This window comes from Cavia porcellus, unplaced genomic scaffold (assembly GCF_034190915.1).
Source record: "Cavia porcellus strain 051 isolate PalLab524CR breed Dunkin Hartley unplaced genomic scaffold, mCavPor4.1 scaffold_27, whole genome shotgun sequence".
NCBI classification, from domain to species: domain Eukaryota; kingdom Metazoa; phylum Chordata; class Mammalia; order Rodentia; family Caviidae; genus Cavia; species Cavia porcellus.
The window spans coordinates 15,198,752-15,222,386 of NW_026947510.1; the positions used below are offsets into that span (position 1 = coordinate 15,198,752).

At 38.7% G+C, this 23,635-nt stretch overlaps 1 protein-coding gene across 3 annotated transcripts in view; it reads right to left on the reverse strand.

Annotated features, from left to right (window-relative positions):
• Dnajc1 (DnaJ heat shock protein family (Hsp40) member C1) overlaps positions 1-23,635 on the reverse strand; it is a 200,852-nt gene that overhangs the window by 11,808 nt on the left and 165,409 nt on the right. The window lies entirely within an intron of this gene.

Below are 23,635 nucleotides of genomic sequence, written 5' to 3' on the forward strand. Positions count from 1 at the left end.
GAAGGGATATTTAAATTTAAAAACCAAGGGCTGAGGATTTAGCTCAGTGGTATAAGTGCCTGCCTGGCAAGCATGAGATCATGAGTTCAATCCCCAATACCAAAATAAATAAACAAATAAATAAAATTTAAAAACCATTTCTGTTGAATTTATTATTTATTTATTTAATTTATTTATTTTTGTCTTTTTCCTTTTTATCGGTACCGGGGATCGAACTCACGACTGCCTGCTTGCAAGGCAGGCGCTTATGCCGCTGAGCTAAACCTCCAGCCCCTTTCTGTTGAATTTAAGAGCAACATTATTGAATATTTCTCCATTGACTTCTCTCATTCTTGTTTCACATATTTTGGTGTTTTTGCTATTAGACACATATATGTCTACTATTGTTTTATTGTCCTGGGTTGGCCTTTTTATCATTACGAAATGTCATTTATCTTCAGTATAGTTTAAATTTTTTTACTCTTTAAAGTATGCCAGAAGAATTTCCAGAATGATGGTGGAGGGGTGGGCAGCAGTGAAATAGCCTAGAGATTTGGAGTCCTGATGCTGGAATATAGCAACAAGGGAGGACAGCAGGGCCCAGGACCTAGCAAGGATCTGATGCAAGAATTGGAGTCCATGGGGTGAGTGAAGAGAAGAGACCTCAACACAGAAGGAGGTGCAAGCGGTGCATTTTCCCTGAATCCAGGTAGGAGGAATGGCTCAAATGTGCACAGGTACAGTGACTTCTGGTGACTCCAGAGGATAGGCAGTGACTTCTCATCCCCAATAAATTTAAGAGGCAGGATGTTGCAATAGATTCAAAAGCCAAAAGCCAGCTATGCCTAGAAGACATCTCTGAAAATCTGTCATTTATTGAAAGTTCTAGCAATAAAGCTATCTACCATAGGCAATTTGCAAGCATCAACACAGAAACTGAGCTTATAAAAAATAAAGAAAGAAAATGAAAAGGTAGTGAAAGCAGTCTGTAACCCCAGACTTCTGGCTCTCTAAAGGCAAATCCAGAGGCCAATGAAGTAGAACAATTTTGAAAGCTAACCCTCTGAACTCTCTGAAATGGTAACAGCAAAATTAACAAAACAGATGAATGAGGTCTAGAAAAAATGAAATTAGAAATAATTTCTCAGACAGCTACAGAGATGATGACCATCATTTGTGAATCTAGAATAGACACATATAAAAAAGTAGAGGCATTTAGGAAAATGATGGAAACCATGAATGCTCAACATAGGAAAGAAATGGAATCCATAAAACAGATTCAAACAGATATCTAGGACATTAAAACTTCTACTGAAAGTATACACAGCGGAACAAGCCAGTGTGAGGAAAGTCTATCACATCTGGAAGATAGGTTTGTGGTTAGTGATTATAAAAAGAAAGATTTCTTAAAAAGAGCAAGGGACCACAAGTGATCAATCCAATAACTGCTATGTTGTACAAAGAAGAATAACATAAGCTTGACTGGAGTCAGTGATAGAGCAGGAAATGGTGCAAATGACACAAAAAACCTGTTCACAGAAGTAATGGCAGAAATATGTTCCAAGCATGGAAAAAGAACATGACATAGAGGTAAGTGAGGTGTTATCTCCAGTTAGCCAGGATTAAAAAAAAAAATCTACACCAAGGCATATAATCATTAAGATCTGAGAAATTCAACACAAGAATAGGATATTAAAAGCTGTTTAAAAAGAACTGTTACAGAAAAAAAAATTATTTATAAAAGAAAGCCCGTAAGAATCATAGCAGATTTCTCAACACAAACCCCTAGGTCAAGGACAGTTCGGAGTGAAGCATTTCAAGCCCTAAAAGAAAACATCTTCCAACCCAGATTGAAGTACTCTACAGTCTTAGCTTTCAAAATTGATGAAGAAATAAGATACTTTCATGACACCTGAGGAAATTCATGATCACTGAGCTAGCACTCCAAAATGTTTTGAAGGATATCCTAAAAAGAGACAATCAAGACTACAACTTCAAGAACTCCAAAAGAACAAATCCACCAGGTAAGGCAAGCAATTAAATACAGGGGAAAGAAAGGGAACCAACAAAGGAAAATAACATGGCAAGGATAAGTTAATACTTATTATATGGTTATAACTTATTTGTTATAACCATCAGTATAAATGGTTTCAATTCACCAATGAAAAGAAACAGACTGGCAGAATGAATTAAGAAGCAAAATCCAAAATATGCTGCACACAAGAAATACATTTAACTCATAAAGAAATTCATAGACTGAAAGTCAAAGGATGAAAAATATGCCATGAAAGAGGAACCTGAAAAAGAGCAGGTGTATCTATTCTACTTGCAGACAAAGCAGATTTCAAGCAAATACTGATCAAGAGAGACTGCTAAATTCTACTTATTAAGATAACAATCCAAGAGGAAAAGATAACAATCATAAATATATAAGCACCAAATACTTGTGCAACCAACTATAGAAAACAAACACTTGTACATATGAAAAATCAAATAAGCATAGTACAATTGTAATGGGAGACTGCAATATCCCTCTGCCACAAATAGACAGGTCAGGGGCTGGGGGTTTAGCTCAGCAGCATAAGCGCCTGCCTTGCAAGCAGGCAGTCATGAGTTTGATCCCCGGTACCAATAAAAAGGAAAAACTAAAAAAAAAAAAAAAAAAAAACCCAGACAGGTCAAACAGACCAAAAAGAAAAATCGATAAAGAAAAAGAGGCGTAAGCACTTCCCTGGCAAGCACAAGGTTGTGAGTTTGATCCCTGGGACAAAAAACAAACAAACAAAAGAAATACAAGCACTGAACTATACATTTGAACAAATGGTCTTGGTAGATATCTACAGTGTTTTACCCTAGAACATAAGAATATACCTTCTTGCAGTTACACATGGGACATTTTCCAAAACAGACCACATACTAACTCATAGAACAAGCTTAAATAAACGCAAACAAACTGAAATTACTACATGCATATTATCAGACCACAATGTGATAAAACTGGAAATCAAAGCCTAAATAAACCACAAAAACTGCATAAACATATGGAAATTAAATAGCATCTTCCTGAACAACCGGAAGTGAGGAGTGTCACAGATGAAATTAAAGAAGAAATTTGATGGTTTCTGTAGTTAAATAATAATGCCAATTCAACATAATGGAACTTAAGAGACCAATGAAAGCAGGCCTATAAGGAAAATTTATAATGGTTAATTCCCATCTCAGAAAAACAGTGCAAATTCAAATAAATAACCTAATGTTGAAACGCATGTCTCTAGAAAAAGAAAAGCAAGTTAAGGCCAAAGTTTGTGTGAGCAGGAAATTATAAAGATCAGAGTAGAAATTAATGCAATTGAGACTAAAAAAACAATACAGTCAATGACCTGTAGAGTTAGTTCTTTGAAAGATTAAATAAAACTGACAAGCCCTTAACTAACCTTATTCAAAAATGGACAAAAAAGACTCATATCTATGCAATTAGGAATACCAAGAGTGAAATCACAATGGATCCTGTAGAAATTCAGAAGCTCATTAACACTACTTCAAGAATGTATATTCCAATAAGGTGGAAAACAGAAAAAATGGACAGATTCCTAGATAATATGAATTACCAAACCTGAATTAAGAAGACATAAAAATTCTAAATAAAACAGTATTAATGACATCGAACATGTAATTAAAAACCTATCAACAAAGTAAAGCCCAGGTCCTGATGGATTCACTGCTCAATTCTACAAGAAATTTAGAGAACATCTAATGATGCTACTCCTCAAACTCTTCATTCCAGGGATGTTGGGATGGTTCAACATAAGCGAATCAATAATGCAATATACATTAACAGGATCAAGGACAAAATCCACATAATCATCTCAGTAGATATAGAAAAAGCATTTGACAAAGCCTAACACCCATTCATGACAAAAACCCTACGGAAACTTAGAACAGATGGTCTTTTTCTCTATCTGATAAAAGTCATCTATGACAAATCAATAGCCATTCTACTAAATGCTCAAAAACTGAATGCTTTCACTCTAGAATTAGGAACAAGACAAAGATGTCAACTATCTTCACTCTTACTCAAATAGTTCTGGAAACATTAGCCAGAGTCATTAGACAGGAGAAAGAAACAAAAGGAAGGAGGACAGAAAGAAAGGAGTTAAATGATCATAATCAGCAGATGACATGATATTCTCCAAAACTCCACCAAGAGACCTTTAGTTTTAATAGCCAAATTCAGTAGCATATGTAGCTGGATACAAAGCCAATACTCAAAAATCAATAGCATTCCTATACACAAATAATAAATAGAGAAAAATTAGGGAAACCACTTTTCACAATAGCATTTAAAAAAATAAAAGAAAAACTTAGAAATCAATCTAATGAAGGAAGTAAAATATATTTATATTGAAAACTGCAGTGCTACGAAAAAGGAGATCAAAGAGGACATCAGAAAATCAAAAGATATCCCTTCACAGCCAGACATCGTGGTGCACACCTGTAATCCGAGCACTCGGGAGGCTTAGGCAAGGGAATCCTTGCAAGTTCAAAATCAGCCTGGGCTACAAACTGAGCTCAAGGCCAGCCTGAACTGCGTAGTGGGATCCTGTTTCAAAAAGACACACACACACACACACACACACACACACACACACACACACACACACACACACACACAAAGATATTCCTTCTTTTTTTGGTTGAGAAGAACTACTACAGTTAAAATGGCTATACTTCCAAAACTGTTATACAGATTTAAAACAATTCTGATTAAAAAACCAATAGCATGTCTAGGGCTGGGGATTTTGCTCAGCGGCATAAGCGCCTGCCTTGCAAGCAGGCAGTCATGAGTTCGATCCCTGGTACCACTAAAACAAACAAACTAACAAACAAAAACCAATAGCATGTCTCACAGAGTTAGAGAAAACAATCCTAAAATTCATTTGGAACCAGAAGAGACCTAGAATAGCAAAAGCAATTTTGGGCAACATACTACAAAGCTAGTGTGAGAAAAATAGTATGGTACTGGCAACAAACAAACAAACAAACACAACAACAACAACAAAAAATATACCCAAGGATCAATGAAAAACATACCCAAGGATCAATGGAACAGATTATAAGATGCAGAAACAACTCCAGACATACTTGGCTACCTTATCTTTGACAAAGGGGCCTACTGGAAGAGGGATAGCCCTTTAATGATGCTGGGAAATTGGTTTCCCACATGCTGAAGATTAAAACTAGACCTACATCTAGCACCATGCAGTAAAGAAAAATTGAAATGGATCAAAGATCTTAATATTAAAACAGAAACACCAAATTTGCTTAACGAGAGAATAGGTAGAACTCCTGAAGATATACATGTAAGCAAAGACTTCATGAACAAAACTTGGTTTCACAGGAAATATTACAAAGAATCAGTGACTGATGTATCATCTTACTAAAAACCTTTTGCACAGCAAAACAGACCACCAAAAGGGTGAAGAGACAACACAGAGAGGGAAAATTTTTTTGCTAGCTGTTCCTCTGACAAAAGAGTAATATCTAGAATATAAAAAGAATTCAAAACAAAAGACACGAAAACCCAGGCCTCTCAAATTTAAAACCAGTTCAAAAAGGGGCATCTTAAATGAATAGATACTTCTCAGGTGAAGAAGTACAAATAGCAAATAAATACATGAAAAAATGTTCACTATCACTGGTTATTTGAGACATACAGATTAAAACAGATATTCCATCTCACTCCAGAAAGAATGGCTATCATCAAGAAATCAACCAATAACAAATGCTGGTGGAGTTGTGGGGAAAAAGAAACTTATCCACTATTGGTGGGAATGTAGACTGGTGCAATGACTGTGTAAATTAGTGTTCAGAATCCTCAAAAAACCATAACTAGAGGTTCTATTTGACTCAGCTATTTCCCTTTTTCATATCATCTTGAAAGAATTAAAAATTGTTGGGAGCCGTGGCACTGTCAAGTCATCAGACGCGGTGATTGCGAGGCCTGTAGGAAAGTACAAAAGCCTGAGCTAGATTACCCCTCTCATCGAGCCCGCCTGTGTGGCGCCTGTTTCCTGCTTCCTGATCCCTATCACCCCACTAAGTTCCCGCCTCGCAGGGTAAATGTTGCTAGCCAATCAGCTTACGCGACCCGCCTTGATTTGATTGGAGGCCACAATCCTATATATAGCCAGTACCTCCACCCCTGTAGGAGAGAAGCACGGAAGGAGCCGCGGAGAGCGGACCGGTAGAGGCTTCGGGACAGACTGTAGAGAGAAGCACGGAAGGAGCCGCGGAGAGCGGACCGGTAGAGGCTTCGGGGCAGACTGTATAAGGAGAGAATAAAGAAAAGCCTGACCACCGCCAGATATTGTTGCGTGTTCTTCCTGCCGGCCGGGAGCGACACCGACAAAAAATATTATACTACAGTGATATATACATATCTATGTTTATATCAGAACAGTTTGTATAGCTGAATCTTAGAAACAGCCCAAATGTCCATAAACCAATGAATGGATAAAGATGTACGCATGTCTTTTTTAATGTAATAGAGTACTGCTCTTCCATAAAGAACATAAACTCGAGACATTTCTAGCTAAATAGATGTACCCTGAGACCACACTCAAGTGAAATAAACTAGACATACATTATTTAATTATCACATTGTTTCTCTAGTGTGAGAAAATGAAAGGCTAAAGTACCAAAATTTATAGTACATACTGAGAAATAAGAAGAAAAAGTTCAAATGGGAAGGGGAACAAGGGACGGGTGGAGGAAAGGAAGGGAAAAGGAGAAAAGAAGGACAAAATGGGAAAGAGGGGTTGAAGGAAGGAGAGAGAATTAGGGAAAAAAGAAGAATCAAGATACATTATGTATAGCAACAAATTCCCTACGAGGAACATGATCATTATGCATATTTAAAATGTACCAAGAAAGTAATTAAAAATATAGTCTGGCAAATTACATACAAAGATGTATGCAGGTATAAAACTGTGTTATATTTTATCTAAACAATAAAGCTTAAGGCATATTGTCCAGAACATAAAATTTTTCTTATTCTTGGCTAGATTCATAAATTTTAATATATATATAGTCACATATGAAATTCAGGTTAACTCTTCATTTGAGCTCAATGGCAAAGTTACAAGTGTATTTGGTCTTAAGAATCTTATAGCCTGGGATACATACTAGTCTATGACATCTTAAAGTCCAGATAAAGGCTTTCCTACAGATTTTTTTCTCTTTATATGAAGGACTAGTAGAGTAAATGTGTTAATTTATCTTTTTAAGCAGGGCTGGGAATTTAGCTTAGTGGTGTAAGCACCTGCCTGCCAAGTGCAAGGCCATGAGTTTGATCCCTGGTACCACACACACACAAAGAAAAAAAGAAAAAAAATCTTCTGCAAGTAGACCCCAACTCAGAAATCTTTCTTAGTAAACAAATTCTAATGATATGTGGAAATGTTTCATACTTCAGAGAGTCACTCTTTTAGTAATGCCATTCTACTATTAGAACATAGATTGTATCATTCCAGCCTCCTGATATTTAACCAAGAACAAGCTTCCAATCTTTGTAGGTCACTGAATTGGTTTGAGACTACCTGGCTAGCTCTTGGCTTTGATGGAGAACCCATCTGTCTATTGCTCTATCTATCTGTCAGTATTTGGTCTGTTCACCACATATAGTTGTGTTCTTTAGATCCTCAATGTCAACAATGAAGCTGCTGGGACGTTACTATCATCTTGGAGCCATTTCTTTCTTCTTTCACTTGAAAGGCAAACTTACAACTTATAGTGTTCATCATAGGCAGAGTATAGTCATTTTTCCAATTCTATGTGGTTCAACAATTACTTAAATACTTAATACCTCCTGACGGTGTTACGTTATTTTTAATGGCTCATAATAAATTCTTCACTATGTATTCTGCTTTAGGTCATGTACAATTGCAGATGATCTTTTTTGTTTCTTTTTTCTTTTATTACCAGCAGGAAGTCTCTTGTATCATAAGAGACATATCATATGTAGTTAAGTCTAAAGCAAGATCTCAGTTGCTAGGCCACAGGAGACAGGAAGGAGGTCTGAGAAGCACTAACCCACAGCAGGGCACACATCACAGATACTCGTATCAGCCACGACTACCCATGCACCTCCCAGAGCTCTGCCAGCAGCTCAGCCAACAACTATGTTGCTTTAATTCTTTTTTGGCCACTAAAGACAAACTCTACCTGATGATGGGATTTAAGCACCACAGTCTTTCCAATCATACAGATATGTATGTCCAAACTCTTGATGAGAAATATTCATTTGATATCTCTTGCAAGGAGTAGAGATAGAGATTTTTTATGATCTTTTGAAATATTTATATATATTTAAAAACAAAACAACTGACAGTCTATGCTGTGCTGCTTCCTTGGAAGATTTCTCATGACTACCTCTTCAATTGTTAGAGAGGTTGTGTGTCTTGAACAATAAATTAAGACACTTTAAAATAAGAAACCCTAACGTGACACCGAGAAGCAGATCAAGGGCTGAGGCAAAGAAAGCGCAAGGTACTTTAGTTTAGAGGCAGGGGGTAGCGTTCTGGGAAGGCCGGGTGGAGACAGAACCTCAGCAAGCAGGAAATGCTGCTGAGGAAGTTCTAGTTCCTTCTACACTCTCGGAGGGACAGCAAGGCCACTGCATTTTCTCTTCTCAGGGCTGAAGGCCCAACCTCTGACCCGTAGCTCACTCCAGCGCCCTGAACACTGAGCTTGGTGATCTCTGACTAAAACAGGCTTAAGAGTTAGGATCCCACTCTCCAGGAGCCAAAGGTGACCAGTAACATGAGAGCTCTGCCCTGGGCTGCTTCTTGTGGGGAAGACCTGCTGCCACACCCACCTTGCGCCTGCACTAGGGACAGAGTAGGGCAAGTCTTTATAGGCAGCGGCAACCTCAGTATACTCCAGGTGCCTTTCATGTGTGCACATGAAGGAGACATGTACTCTTTACTATTCTTAATGGACATAAAGGCAACCTACCTTTCCACCAGGCCTAGTGCTCTCTCAGTGGCTGTCACCATTGTCCCAAGGTGCTCTGCACAATCTTACTTGGCTTCTGAACAAGGAAGTTCTATCTTCGTCATTGCCTATGTCTTGCTAATGTCTAACTGGGCTTCTTGTTGTCATAATAGTTGTCACACACCCTCATGGCTGCAGGTCCCCAGCCATGCTCAGGTACTGGCCAGGTGTTGGATGAAGAGCTGTCACAGAAGCTGTCCCAAGGGCTGACAGTGATGCTCAGAGTCACTGTCTCTAAAGATGTCACACATTTGTTGCAGTTCAGAATCTGGGAGCTGGGTCTCAGTAAGCAAGTGAAAGCCTCGATGAGCCCAAGGCTAAGCTAAGATATCTGCTGAGCTAAGAAATTCATCCTGTCCAACAGGAACTGGGAAGCATCATTGTCCTTCGGTAGTTTATCAGCTCCAAACCACACAGACACAATCTCTGTCCGCACCACAGTATCCACAGGCGCTTGGTTCTAAAAGACCACACCAGCTGGGGTGCAGGATCACACACTTGGACCAGGCATGCTGAGATACCATCCGGGGAGTCTATGGAAGCAGATATTCTGGGAACTGTGCTGACTTCCTGGCCCCTCTCAGGAGGCCTTGCAGGTGTAGTCTGCTATCACACTGGAGGGAGTAACTGCAGTGACTTGTATGTCCTGGATGAGCTTCTCTGCCACCTCTGAGGAGTGACCACAGCCCAGTAGCTGAGTGTGCACTGTCTCATGGGAAACAATAACTTCAAAGACCAGAGCATAATGGGACTCTGAGGTGACACTAGGCAGTGGCAGCTTTATGCTCCTTAGTGACGGCTTCTGGCAAGCTTCCCAAAGAGTATGAAGAGGTTGTCATGTGGTCAATTTGCATGAGTCCCACTGGTGTAGTCTAAGATGGCCAGGACCAAAAGTAGTGGTCCTGTCCTCTGATTTAGACTCAAGAAGGCCCCAAGAGCTCTTCTGGGTCTATCACTGCTAATTTATAGATTGGGTCATACACTGCCCACATGCCCAAAAAGCAGGACTCCCAGGCAGGGAAAGTTTTCAAGGCTTCATGGCCACAAAGAAAATGTGGTTAAGGGTATGAGTCTTTCCATCACTAGTATTTCCAAAAATGGAAACTATCTTCAGATGCTGATTAGTTTTGCAGTCCAGTTTCCTTGCATCGTCCACAGCATGGTGGGAACTAGCCTCTGACTTCTGTAGGTTTTTAACTAGTTATTTGCAAGACTTTCCCCCTGTAGTCTACTCTTGCAAGAAGACATGTAAATCCTACATAGGTCTCATGGATGAGATCTCTCTTATTCAAAATCTGAGCAATATGGAAGGCTTGGATAAACCATGGCACTCACTGTATATTACAGTCATAGAGACTGTAGAATTTTGGGAAAATATGTCTTACCAAGCTCTGATGTCAAGCAGAAAAAGCTTTATAACCTCTTTTATTAATGCTTAAATTTCTCTATAAAATTCACAAGAAACAGGATCCCTAAAACGAAGGATGGAACATATGAGTTTTGAGAGACGTAATGAAAAAAAAAATCTAAAATAGATTTTATTCCCTCTAGTGAAAACATTGATGAAAGCAACAGAATATTAAATTAGCAGAAGGAAAATCAGAGTTCATAGAGTAGAGCTAAAATCAGTTGATACTTACTATATGGTCACATATTTCTGCTCAATATAAAGAAGAATTTTCTGAGCTGTATAAAATGTATGTTCATATTACTGGCATCTTCAGATAACTCAGAAAAAAAACTGACTATTGGTAATAACCTGAAGACAAATTCCAGCTGACTGTTATTTTAAATATTACTCTAATAATAAAATTATGTAACTAAGAGGTGCATTATTTTTATTTGTTGCCTTTACTTCTGGTCAACTTGCCATGTGAATTTAGCACTCATTATAATAGAACTACTGTAGCTTTCAAATTCAAAATGCACATTAAATAAATCATTTGAAAAGTACTTCCCAAAGGTAGAAAGCAATGCTATTCACCCTTATTATTTCCCCAGTGTCTTTAAACTTTTCTCTGGATTCTCTGCCTGAACAGTAAAATACAAGGGATAACAACTGTATTCATCCTAACCATTAAAAAGGGGGACCTAGCCAGGCATGGTGGTACAGGCCTGTAATCTCAACACTTGGGAGGCTGAGTCAAGAGGATCACTGCAAGTTCAAGATCAGTGTGGGCTACAAAATGAGCTCAAGCCTGGCCTGAACTGCATAGTAACACCCTGTCTCAATAAATAAATAAACAAATCTTTCATTGAGTGGTTCATTACCTCTCTAAATAGATGTCATTTAGGAGAAAACACTTCAAAGATAGCAGCATGCTTTTGCACATATTATTGTTTTATTTTGGGACTACTGTAACAAACCAATATATATTTGCCTATCTTCCTCCCATCTCAATAGTTTCCCAAAATTGTTAGGACAAGAAAGTGATTCTGAACTGCATTAAATATATGCTCCAAGGTCACTAGTCTAATGAGCTGCTGTATCTTTAAGCTACAAGTAAGAGGTTAAATAACTTTGAATAACAGAACAAATCTTTGAGCCGGGCGTGGTGGCTCATGCCTGTAATCCCAGCATTCGGGAGGCTGAGGCAGGAGGATCGTTGTGAGTTTGAGACCAGCCTGAGCTACAAAGTGAGCTCAAGGCCAGCCTGAACTGCATAGCGAGACCCCATCTCAAAAAAGATAAACAAACAAACAAACAAACAAAACCCCATAAAACAAATCCTCACTATAAAGCCTGATGCTGTTTTCAGACCACTAATTATATTGTCAGTCAAGCCAGTCCTTTATGACTAAGATTGTCCATAGTACTCAAGGTACATGTGATTGTAACTAGTAAATTAGAAATAGATTTTAAAATAGTATCTTCCTAGTAAGATGTGGGCTTCTGATGAGTATAAATTACAAACTGAGTGAATCTGTCACATAGAACATTTAGCTATAGAAAAAATAAGACTCTTAAAGGGAAATATATAAAGGTTTTATGTACTGTGCAGATAGGCTTTGCCTGAATGAGTACTGAAGATGATGAGCAAATGTATAAGCTTGCTGAGATCCTGAATGGTCCCACAGTGTAAATACTGACACAGGCGTATGGGAGAGCAACTGCTTATGGGGCTTCTCAGGAGCACTGTGACCTCACATAGCCATTCTGCAGGGACAGGAAATACTTTGCACTCAGATTTGTCCACCTTTGGCACAGCACCTCAGGAAATGAAGAGATTTAACTTCAACTAGGACAAAAAAAACCATAGTGCTATCATGCAGTTTGGGTTCAAAATAAAGCTTTTACTAAACCCAAAGGTCAACGTGACCTAATGAAGTCTTTCTAGAGCTCCTCTGTAAAGCAAAGGGGATTCTAATAATGATGTATGACTGTGTAATGCTGCTTTCACAGATGAATGAGTTGAAATTTTGAGATCTGAGGAACTGAAAGCCTACAAACAGCAGAGTTAGGGTACCAATATTGCATATTCTTCTAAATCTTGTTCTCTTTCTGCTTTACTCTTTTATCCACAAAACAAAAGGACTGCACTGATGATCTCTTTTAGTTCAAATATTGTGTGGTTCACTAGACATGACATTATAAATGAAACATTTACAGACTCTAATCTCTTACCAGAGATTCACTTAGCATTGCCTTCATGTTAAGGAGCTTATAATCTAGTTATTGTACACATTCAAGAGGTTTTAAATCAATCAGGACTGTGCTTATAAAAAAAGAAATCATTATTTATTTATTTACTTATTTATTTAGAAACACGAGCTTGCTATGTAGTCCAGGCAGGCCTTGAACTTGGGTGGTAAGTCTCCTGTCTCAGCCCCGAGTGCTGGGATTACAGGTGTGCACCACGATGTCTAGCTCAAAAATCACTGCTTACTGCTTTTAAATTTTACAGGAATCTTATGTTTAAATCAATATTGGCTCCAGTGACAGAAGAATAACCCAAAAAGGCTGGGTCTAGACAGTTTCAGAGCTTGGTCACACCTCTCCCGGAAGCAGGTCCTGCACTGATTCTCCTGAGTTATTTACTATCAGTTGCGCACTGTGTGAATCTGGTTGAGAATCAAGCTCTTGTACTTCAGTTTCCCCAATTTGTGTGTTGGCTGTATCTGCCTGTGCCTGCTGTCACCCTACTGATGTGCAAAAGTTCAAAATCCAGAGACAAGGTGAGCACCTCATTTATATCTCTCTGCTCTGTTTGCTCCTTGTTGAGCTGTGTGTGCTGAGGAAGAAGACAACAGAACTGAGCAAAAGAAAGGTTTCTTTTGGTCAGGGGCCTGCAAGGAGTTGTCACTCATTTGTTGGAACACTTAAATTAGCTTTTGACATGCAAAAATAGAAATGTACAAAATCTAGCTAGGTGGTTTTATGAATTCCTCCAAAAAATGAAATCTTTTTAAAGAGACAGTCTGGCAAGCATTTCAGGCAGAGAGTGAATGCTCCTACTGCCAGCCTGGGCCTAGCTGTCACTGCCACCAAGTCTAAGAGGAAGGAGCAAATCATTCTATAAAATAGATCCGAGAATCTAAAACAGGTTGAAGGTTAATCTGGAAGATGAAAGAAAGTGAGGCAAAATGAAAGGCAGCAAGAGAGAAGAAAAAACTGAACAAACTGAACAAAAAACTGAAGCCAGAAAGGAAATAAGGAACTGGAAACTGATAAGCAAGTAAATTGGATAATACTAGGTATGGATTTGAGCTTCACCTTCAGCCCTTTTTATCAGGAGAGAGGCCAGGGAAATAGCTCAGTGGCACAGCTGCTGCCTGGTCCTGAGTTCCACTCCTAGTTCAAACCAAACCAAACCAAACCAAACCAGACCAGACCAGAGAGAAAGAAAGATCTGGACACAGATGTCACTGAGGTTTCCTAGGCTGATCTAGAATTTACAATCCTCCTGCATCAGCCTCCTCAGGATAGCTGGTATTATAGGCATGCACCACCATGCCTTGCTAGGACAGACTTAAGTTGCTCTTTCAAGGTATTCCTCTATTTCCCTTTCAAAATCACTAGCAGTGTTGATCACTGAGTAAGTGGCAGGCTTCACTTACTTGACAGCCACTCCTGCATAAGGCTTTCACACAAGTGGAATTCTTTTTAAAGAATCCAAAGTAATACAGTACAAAGAGGGCATACTAGGTCATGTTTTAGAGGGATAAAGAATATGAGCCCTAAGAATTCACACAGATATTAGGAAAATTTTCAGACTTTCACATAAAGTTTCTGGTTTTGGTCTATGAGTCCCAGATAACAATAAAAAAAATGAACACTGGCAAGGAGAAACTGCAACCTTCAAGTATTGCTGGTAAGAATGTAAAGTGGCAGTCACTCTGAAAAACAATTTGACTGCTTCTTAAAAAGTTAAAGATAACACTTGGGGGCCTACAGTCCCAGTACCCAGGAAGCTGGGGCAAGAGGATCCCCTTGAGTTCAAGGCCAGCCTGGACTACATTGTGAGTTCAAAGACACCCTGAAATACATAGTGGGTGAGACCCTCTCTTAACAAAACACAGCACAACACAACACAACACAACAAAACAAAAAGATACTTGAGGGATGAGGCAGGAGGATTATTAAGATCCATGTCAGCCTGGGCAACTTAGTGAGACCTTGTCTCAAATAAAATAAAATGGACCAGGGATGCAGTTTATTTAACACTCCTTATATTTAATCCCTAATGCCTAAAAAAACAAAGTCAAAACCAAATCCCACACAAAAAAACTCTCCCAAACCAAACAGCACATAATAATTCCACTTGCAAGATTCCATGAGAATAAAAACATACATCCATATAGAAACTTCAATGCTGACGTTCAAGGCAGTATTATCCCTCAGAACCCCGAGGTGAAGATAATTCAAATAACCAAATAGTAGAGACTGAATGAGCCAACTGTGGGTGCTATCTATGGAACTGAGGGATACAAACAAATGAACTGCTGGTGCCTACAATATAAGCAAACCCCAAGAGAGCTTGTGGCCAGGGATATAGCTCAGTGCCATTGTGCCTGCCTGCCAAGTGCAAGGTCTTGAGTTTGATCCTCAGTAACCACTCCTTCCCCATCTTAACCAAGAAAGTCTATGGTAAGCTAAAAGACCCAGATGCAAAACACAACACATAAAACTCTACAATTCAATTTGTATGCAATTTCCAGGAAAAGCAGTTTTAGATACAAGAAAAGACTAGTAGTTGCCTGGGGTTTAGAGAAAGAGGGTCTTCCGGGAAGGACTGAAAATATGGTTAAGGGTCATTTTGAGTGGGAAACATTCAAATGTAGCACTGTACACTCTGAAGGTACTGATGACCACTGAATTGTACACTTCCAATGGTTAAGTCTGTTATGGAAACGATACTTTGGTGAAGATTTTTATTGTGGCAAGCACAGATAACATGCCATCTACTGCCTTATGACGTATGTCAACTATAAATAACAGTGCTGTAAAGCAGATCTCTCGAATTTATCCCTCTTGTGTAAGGGAAGCATTTTATCATTGAAAAGCATTTCCTTCTTTCCCCTCCCTTCCGGCACTGGCGAACACCATTCTCCTTTTGGTTTCTGTGAATTGGACTATTTTAGATGGCTTATAAAAGGCAATCACGTAGTATCTGTCTGTCACTGGGTCACTCTCCTGAGCAAGTGTTTTCCAGGTCCATGTGAACTGCTGCACCAGCAGGACCGCCTTTTTCCTTCAGGACAGACTGCCCGGGGTGGGCTGCTCCCACGAGGCTGTGAGGCTGATGGGTGCGCGCATGCGGAAACCTCACTCTCAGCGTGTGTCTGGAAGAACTGCTGGATTACACAGTAATCTAGTTCTAATGTTTAAAGGGACTGCTACACTACTTTCTGTAAGACATTCCACTTTATATCCTAACTGTCAGTATATAGTACATTTTACAGTTTCAGGTCTCATTATTTTGTTATTTTTGAGTATGGTGCAAGATGTTATTCTTTTGCACGTGGATATAAAGCTTTCAAGCATGATTTGTTGTAGCGACTTTCTTTTCCTCACGTGTATTCTCAGCACCCTTTTTGAAGATTAGTTGAGTGTATTACGTATGGTTTATTTCTGGGGCTGTTCCAACAGTCAGTCAGTATGTCTTTTAATGTCCATACCTTTGTAATATATTTTGAAATCAGGGAATGTGATTGCCTCTAGCTTTCTTCTTTAACAAGACTGTTGATACATGAGATTCTGTATGAGTCTATATAAATTTTAGAATTATTTTCTCTCTATATATATGTATGTATATAAATATATATATATATATTTATACATATATATATATATATATATATATATATATATATATATATTTAGTGGTACTGGGGATTGAGCTCAGGGCCTTGGCAAACTAAGCTAAACTTGACTCTCGTCAAGTCACCCAGGTTGGGCTCTTAACTTGTGATCTTCCTGCCTCAGGCTTCCAGAGTGCTGGGATTACAGGCATATGCCACCGCATGAAGTTTTTTTTCTATTAGTCAATATAGGTTTTAAAATTTTTAAAAATTAAAATTTAAAATGAATGAGGTAGGCCTATATATACTGGTATGGAGTCCCAAGTATTTAGCTTAATGGTGTAAGTGCCTGCCCAGAAGTGGGAGGTCATGAGTTGAAAACCCTGGTATCAGAAAAAAATAAAAATAAAATAAAATACGTAAATACTGATATGGGGAAGTGTCAAAGGTAAACAGTTTTCTTTCTTTTCTTCTTTGTTTTTGCAGCACTGGGACTGAACTGTGGTGCATGTTAGGGAAGTACTCTACTAGAGCTATACCCTTAGCCCTGTATTCCTTTTTCTTCCCTGGCAATACTGGGAACTGAACCCAGGGCCTTTTTACTAAGCTATATCACTAGCCTGTTTTAATTTTATTATTTTTTTATTTTTTTGACATAGGATCTTGCTTTGTAGTTCAGGATGGCCTTGAGCTCACTTTGTAACCCAGGCTGGCCTCAAACTTGAGACAATCCTCCTGCCATAGCCGCCTGAGTGCAGGGATTACAGATGTACACCACCACACCCAGCCCTTTATCCCTTCATGATTAAAAAAAAATTAGTTTTAAAGGTCAAATAATGCATATACACATCTTTTTAAAAATGCAGTACCTAGGGCTTTCAATGAAAAAACAATGTACCTTACACTCACAAGTAATCGCTTCTGTGTATGGTTCTTCGGCCTGTTCTGCTTCCACACTGCCTGCCAGTTTCTTCTCTGCAGTCTAAGTGACCTCTGCCCACCTCTGCTCAGTCATCCAGCACTTTCCCATCTCAGAGAAACAGCCACAGTCTTTACCTTGCTGATGGGTCCTCTAGGCCCCAGTCTCATCCTCTGTAACTCTTTCTGCCACCCCGTGGGCCATGCTGCCCTCTGTGCCCCACCCTCCCCTCCTGAGCACCGGCACCACCGGCCTTAAAGCCTTGTGCATGCCATCTTTACACCGGTCAGTGTCACACTTGTGCTCAGCCAGCCTTGCCCTCCTTCGGATCTCTGCTCAGATGTCACCTCTCAGGGAACTCTTCTAGAACCTATGAAAGGGACAGCTTTCACCTTCTGCCTTTGCAGCCCGCTGTACTTTTCTTCCTGTTCATCACTTGTCACTGAGTGTGCCTCACTCCATGCATCTGGGTTCTCATCACATGTCTCCTTCCACAGCTCCTCAGGGAGACCATCTTTGCCTGCAGGGTGTGGTTTAGTTGCAGGCAATTAGTCGTCCAGCTCAGTGGAAGGAAAAAATGAGTCAGAGTTCTTCTGAACACACATTATTTCCATTATGTTCCTCTGAAAAGAATTAGTAGCATAGCTACATCAGAGGTGGGGAGGCTGTGGAATATGGTGTCATTGGTGCAGAGACTCCTGCCTACAAACCTGTCACTAAAGAGGAAGATGTATTTGGGTGAAGAGTGTGCCAGTACCATCCACAATTTGGGGAAGTTAGAAAGTGGAAACCCATCTGTAAAATGTTTACAACATGAAAAGCCATTATGGAGGCAGTTGCACAGTTGTGACATGGTAAGTACCACGCTGTGGTACACAGAGGAGAATGTTTCTGGTATCAAATGTTTTCGCTATGCCACTCCACATTTTAGTCTATGTTGTCTTTTTGTTATGGGTTTCCCTGCCACCCTGTATTCTGTGGAACCTCCTGCCACTTGAAGTACCTTTTGAGCGTACTCTTGCACTTGGGTTTATTGTTCCCTTGTCTGTGGCTTTCCTGGGGAGGGCTGTGGTTTCTGTTCTTCAGGCTGGATCCACATTTCCAGAGAACTTTCCTTTCCTTTTCTTTTTTTCTTCTTCTTCTTTTTTTTTTTTTTTTTGAGTCAAGGTCTCATTTTGTAGTTCAGGCTGGCTTTGAACTCATAGTGATCCTCCTGCCTCAGCCTCATAAGTGCTGGAATTATAGGTGCTACCATACCTGGCTCCACAGAAGTATTAACCACCTAAATATTCTCAGTGTCCATATATTTTCCCAGGATCTTTTCTATGTATAGTACTTGAATTTGAAAAGTCCTTAAAATTGGTCTCAGGTGTCCCTACATTCTGGCAAACATAATAATGTATGCCTCTAAGTTTTCTTTGTCTTGCTGCATCTTGTCAGATTTGGGTCTCTGGACTGCCTGTATTTTATTTTTCTACAATGTTTAAATGTCATTTATCTTTTTATCCTGCTCTCAAAAAGATTTTCATAATAATAATTTTCAACCATTCTACTTTATTTACTTTTTGCTTTTTGAGACAAGGTCTTGTTGTGTAGCTCAGGCTAACTTTTGAACTTACTATGCAGTGCAGGCTGGCCTGGACTTGTGGTGATTTTTCTACCTCAGAGTCCCAAGTGCTGAGACTACAGGCATGCGCCACCACATTCAGCTACTTTTGTTTTTGATACTGATTTCTGTTCTTATTTTTCTTTATGGCACCCTGTCTTTTATTTTATGAGTTTGATATTTTCTTGATTTTTGAGATGGCAGAAGACTGGCATAGTGAACTAATTTTAGCAGGAGAAGATGAACACATTCTCAAAGGCTAAAGATATCCAATTAGTAAAATACCAGAAATTCTATATTTTCACTTATATAAAAGCACCAATCTTAATAAATTAAACCCACCTGTTCACTAAAAGAATTTTATATGATCAAGTAGAGTTTATCTTGGAAATGCAAAGAAAGGGCTTTGATAATATATTTCTCTTCATTAGGTCATATGAGAAAATTGTATGATTTTAAAGAAATGCTAAAAATTTGTTGAAATTTCACACCCATTTCTGAAAATAACTGTCATAAATTAGAACTGAAAAAATTAAAGGAAACTTTTCCAGCACAATATATGCACATTTCATATTAATGACTAATACTAAAAATAATAGCTAAACAACACATCTCTATTAAAATGGAGGGCAGAAACTTCTGCATTAACCACTATATTATATACATAGCAAAATTCCAACCAATGGAGAGGCTGATTATGCGGTTTTATCTGAAGGACATAAAAGGTCTACTACCTCAAGACACTATTGTTTTCTCTCTCAAACTGGCAATCAGGTTGGCTTATAAAGCCTATAGCCTTCATTCATATCCTGAGATAAGAACCTCAAGACTTTTATTGAAAGTTGTGTATCAGATTAGCTAATGCCTCATCTAGCAAGCAAAGAGAATAGTGTAACATACTCCTTTCTAAAACCCAAATGACTTTGAAGGCTATGAGGTTTAAGGGTAAGACAGGAGTGTAAAATCAGGCTAAGGCCAAGAGAGCTGCTTGTTACACCAGGACACTAGTAAAGGGCCACTGAAGATTAAGGCAGAACACTGAAAGGATGATCCTTGTCATTTTTATGATTTTGAGTGGGGCTGGTCTGACTCTAAACGTAACTGTTACACATTTGCCACAATAGTAACTATATATTGTTGGGCACAGGCGCTCAACATACCATATCCCAGCCGGGACTAAGGATCACGCCAGCTTCCGCAATGCACTACATTCCTCTTTAAATTAGCCAACCCGTGCGCACCCCGCGCTCACTCGTACTCTGTGGCAACTCCTGATTGGCCACAGCTGGATATAGTAGCTAGAGTCTGCATCCCATTCCCGCCCTGCTTCCTTGTGGCAGCCTGTGATTGGTCACGGCCAAATATATAAACCAGAGCCTGCGTAAATAAACTAGCAGTTAACTGTCGTCCACAAAAGCGTCTCCTGTCTCCTGTTTCATTGGAGCTGCGCCGGTCATATATTGAGTTCACTAATAAACTATAAGGCTTATTTGCAGTTCAACAAGCCATCTATGTTTAAGCCATCTAAAACAACCACAACAATAGCATGTGAAGTTTCCTTGATTGTCCTCTGTCTCCACACTGCTTGTGTAGCAGTGTAAAACAAAACTGGGAGTTTTATTTTTTCTCTTCACTGGCATAGTGAGCAGCTCATTGAACTACACACCTCTTACCTTACTCTAGAACACTAAGCTAACTACAAAAGACTGTTTAAATCCAGTCACCTGACATTTATTTTGCTGCCTACCTAGAGGCCTTTTCTAAGCAAGCAGAAAATCTCCCATCAGTCCGTTATCACAAACAGAATGCAAGAGATTAGTGACAATGAAGAAAAGCAGAATCAGTTTACAACCTTTCGCCATGAGAATAATATTACTTCACCAGGAAGAAATCTGAGGCTCCCTGACTTTAATTTAGAAAACCTGCAGTTAATAATCACATTAAGGTTGGTTTTACATGCCAGACAGTTTTTGTTTCTTCTGTTGCTTTTATAATTTGAGTGTCTATTGTGGTTACTAAAGATATTTGTTGAAAGGCATATATTAACATTTAAAATATTTAATAAAAAATAGAATATTTAACCCATAAAACAGGCCTCATAGTTTCATTGGATCTGAGTTAACATACACAATGTGTCAATATATTTTAAAGTCAAAAAATTGCTTGTATTTATCCAGAGTAGAATTTGGCGATTTAACTACTAGTTACAACAATATACTTAATTCTTTTCTTAATTGAGGAATAAAATAGGGTTTTCCCTATAATCTGCCAAATCAAATAAAGAACCATAAGATCCTACCATTGCTTTCACCTCTTCCCTTCAAAAGGTGGTTTCAGGACAGAAAAAGAAACAGGCCTGAAGCTACAAATCTAGCCAGGGAACAGGGTCAAATGACAGCTGCAGAGCACAGGGCAAACTGGTCAGGTGATCAGGCAGGGACAAGAGGTAAGGACACAGAACTTGGCTTCTTTTTCATACTCAAATACTTAATGAAAACAAGTCTAATTAACACCACAAGCCAAAAAGAAGCACAAGTGATCTTTTAAAGTGTGATTAACTTTCACTGAACACTCTTTTGAAGGCACTGTACTTGCCCTCACTGAGCCCAGCTCAGCTGCTCCAGGGACTGCCAAGCCGGCCTGCATGTTGCTCCAGTGCAGCGGCCAAGTCTGCAGGATACCTGCTTGCTCTGAGACAGAAATATTCGCTCTGCCACGAGCTGTGCTGTTCCCACTTAGTGAAGTGAAATGCTGAGTGCGGCCACAGGGAGGACGCCACCAGAGGAAACGCACATCCGCACACAGGAGAGGAGTCACAAGCAGTTTCTGGTGCTGCCAAAGTTTACGTGTGTTATTTCCAAAGGACTTCTGATTCTATGAAAACAGGACTTCTGATTTTATGAAAACAGAACTAATATTTGGTGTACACACAAACACATAAAATCAGTCGCCTTAAGGAAGTCTACAGGAAAGAAAACACTCACATGAATTCACAAAAGTGTAAAAGATGCCTCTGCACCAACCCATGCTTGCAAATTGAGCATGGATATTCAAGATTGATGAGGCTATTGGTATCCATTCTTAGCATATCCATTCTTTTCATCTCTCTCAAAAATACAGAGAAAAATTTAATCAGATTTTAATGACAAATTAATTTAAAATACTATTACTATCTGCCATTAGCATTAACTACAGAGCTTCAAAGAAATATGTAAAAAGCTAAAAGTACTAGCAACTGGACTAAAGGTTCTGGCCCCTCTTGTATCAATGTTTTATAACTTTCTAGACATTATTTTAGTAATTTTGTTCATCACATTATGGGAAGCTGTACAATTAAAGTTCATAATACTTAAAATATCAATAATTCTGGAATGTCTTTAACGTAGTCAGATATTTACTGATAAGTCATCACTACCTTCATCTTTAATAAACAAGCTTCAATGAGAAAACAGTGCCCATCCCAGCAACAATCTTAGCAGAAGAAAAAATAACTTTTGGTTCTTCTGTCACTAAAGGTCTCCTCAGGAAAAAGCAAGAAAAATTGTTAGGAGACAGAACAGCTATTTCCCCCATGAATATGTTTTACTCTGAAGAGAAAAGAATGCAAAACATCTTACAAAGATGCAAATAGTAGTCTAAAAAGGGTGATTCCCCCCCCCCCAAAGACCTATACACCAGTAACAATGTTCATATACATAAAATTTAAAATTCTAAAAGCAGGTCCTATGCAAAGTGGGGAAGAAGAGAAGAATGAAAAAAAAAAAAAAAAAAGAAAAGTCTTGACAGTAATTTTAAGTTTGTTTTTAAATTAAAAAGTTGAAATTTACTATGAAAAGTGGCATGGTATTAAAGAAATTTTTGTAGGGATTTTTTTTTTTTTTTTGATAGCTGTGCTTAGCAATCATTTTGCTTTTTTTTTTTTTTTCTTGGTAGCAGCAATCGAACTCATGACCTTGTGCTTGCCAGGAAGGAGCTGAGCCTCTGAGCTATATCCTTGGTCCTTGCAGGTTTTTTTGTTTTAAGTTTTATATTCATTATTAAAAGGACCTCATGACATACTAATGTAATTAAAAGGGTAATCTTTGTTTCAGTAAGCCAGTAACTATTTTTAGATCTTCTGGATGTAAAGTTAATTTAGTAAAGAATATTTAATAACCCTTCATGAAAATAGTGGTTTGACAAATTGATAAAAATAAGGCTTTTCCCTTAATTTTAATTACATGCTAGACACTGCTCTTTAAAAGCTTCTCTTCATTCAATACTTGAATAAAAGCATCTAAAATGTTAAGCAAAACCTTTCTAGGTAAATACTCTGTCTTCTAATAATGTTAGGGTCATTCATGCATATATGAGAATGGTCACATGTATGTGTGTACATTTATATGTATGCACACAAACGCAACTTGTCAAAACGAATGATCCGTAACATCCCTGAAAGAGAAATGGTAAACATCCTATTTGTGTTATAGGAATAATGCTCACTTAATTAACCCAACCACCTGTCTAAATATACCAACAATCTGTACTTCACTGTCAAGAAGATTCAGCTGGAATACGACTTCTCTAATTCTGATCAGTTTAAGAACTATTTTTTCCACAATTAAAAGTTCACTATACACACAATACCTGGCATTGTTTTCCTGTGATTAGGTTTTAGTAGCTTAAATCTCCAAACACTAGAATGTCTCACACAACTGGTAATTGGGAACCAGGGACTAATTCACATCTGCTTCTTGCTTATTTCATTAATGGTTCACTTCCAGTTCCTCAAAGAATTGCAGCCTTTCTCCAAAGATAATGTAGGACCCATCTATGTCTGCCTCCTACATAGCTGG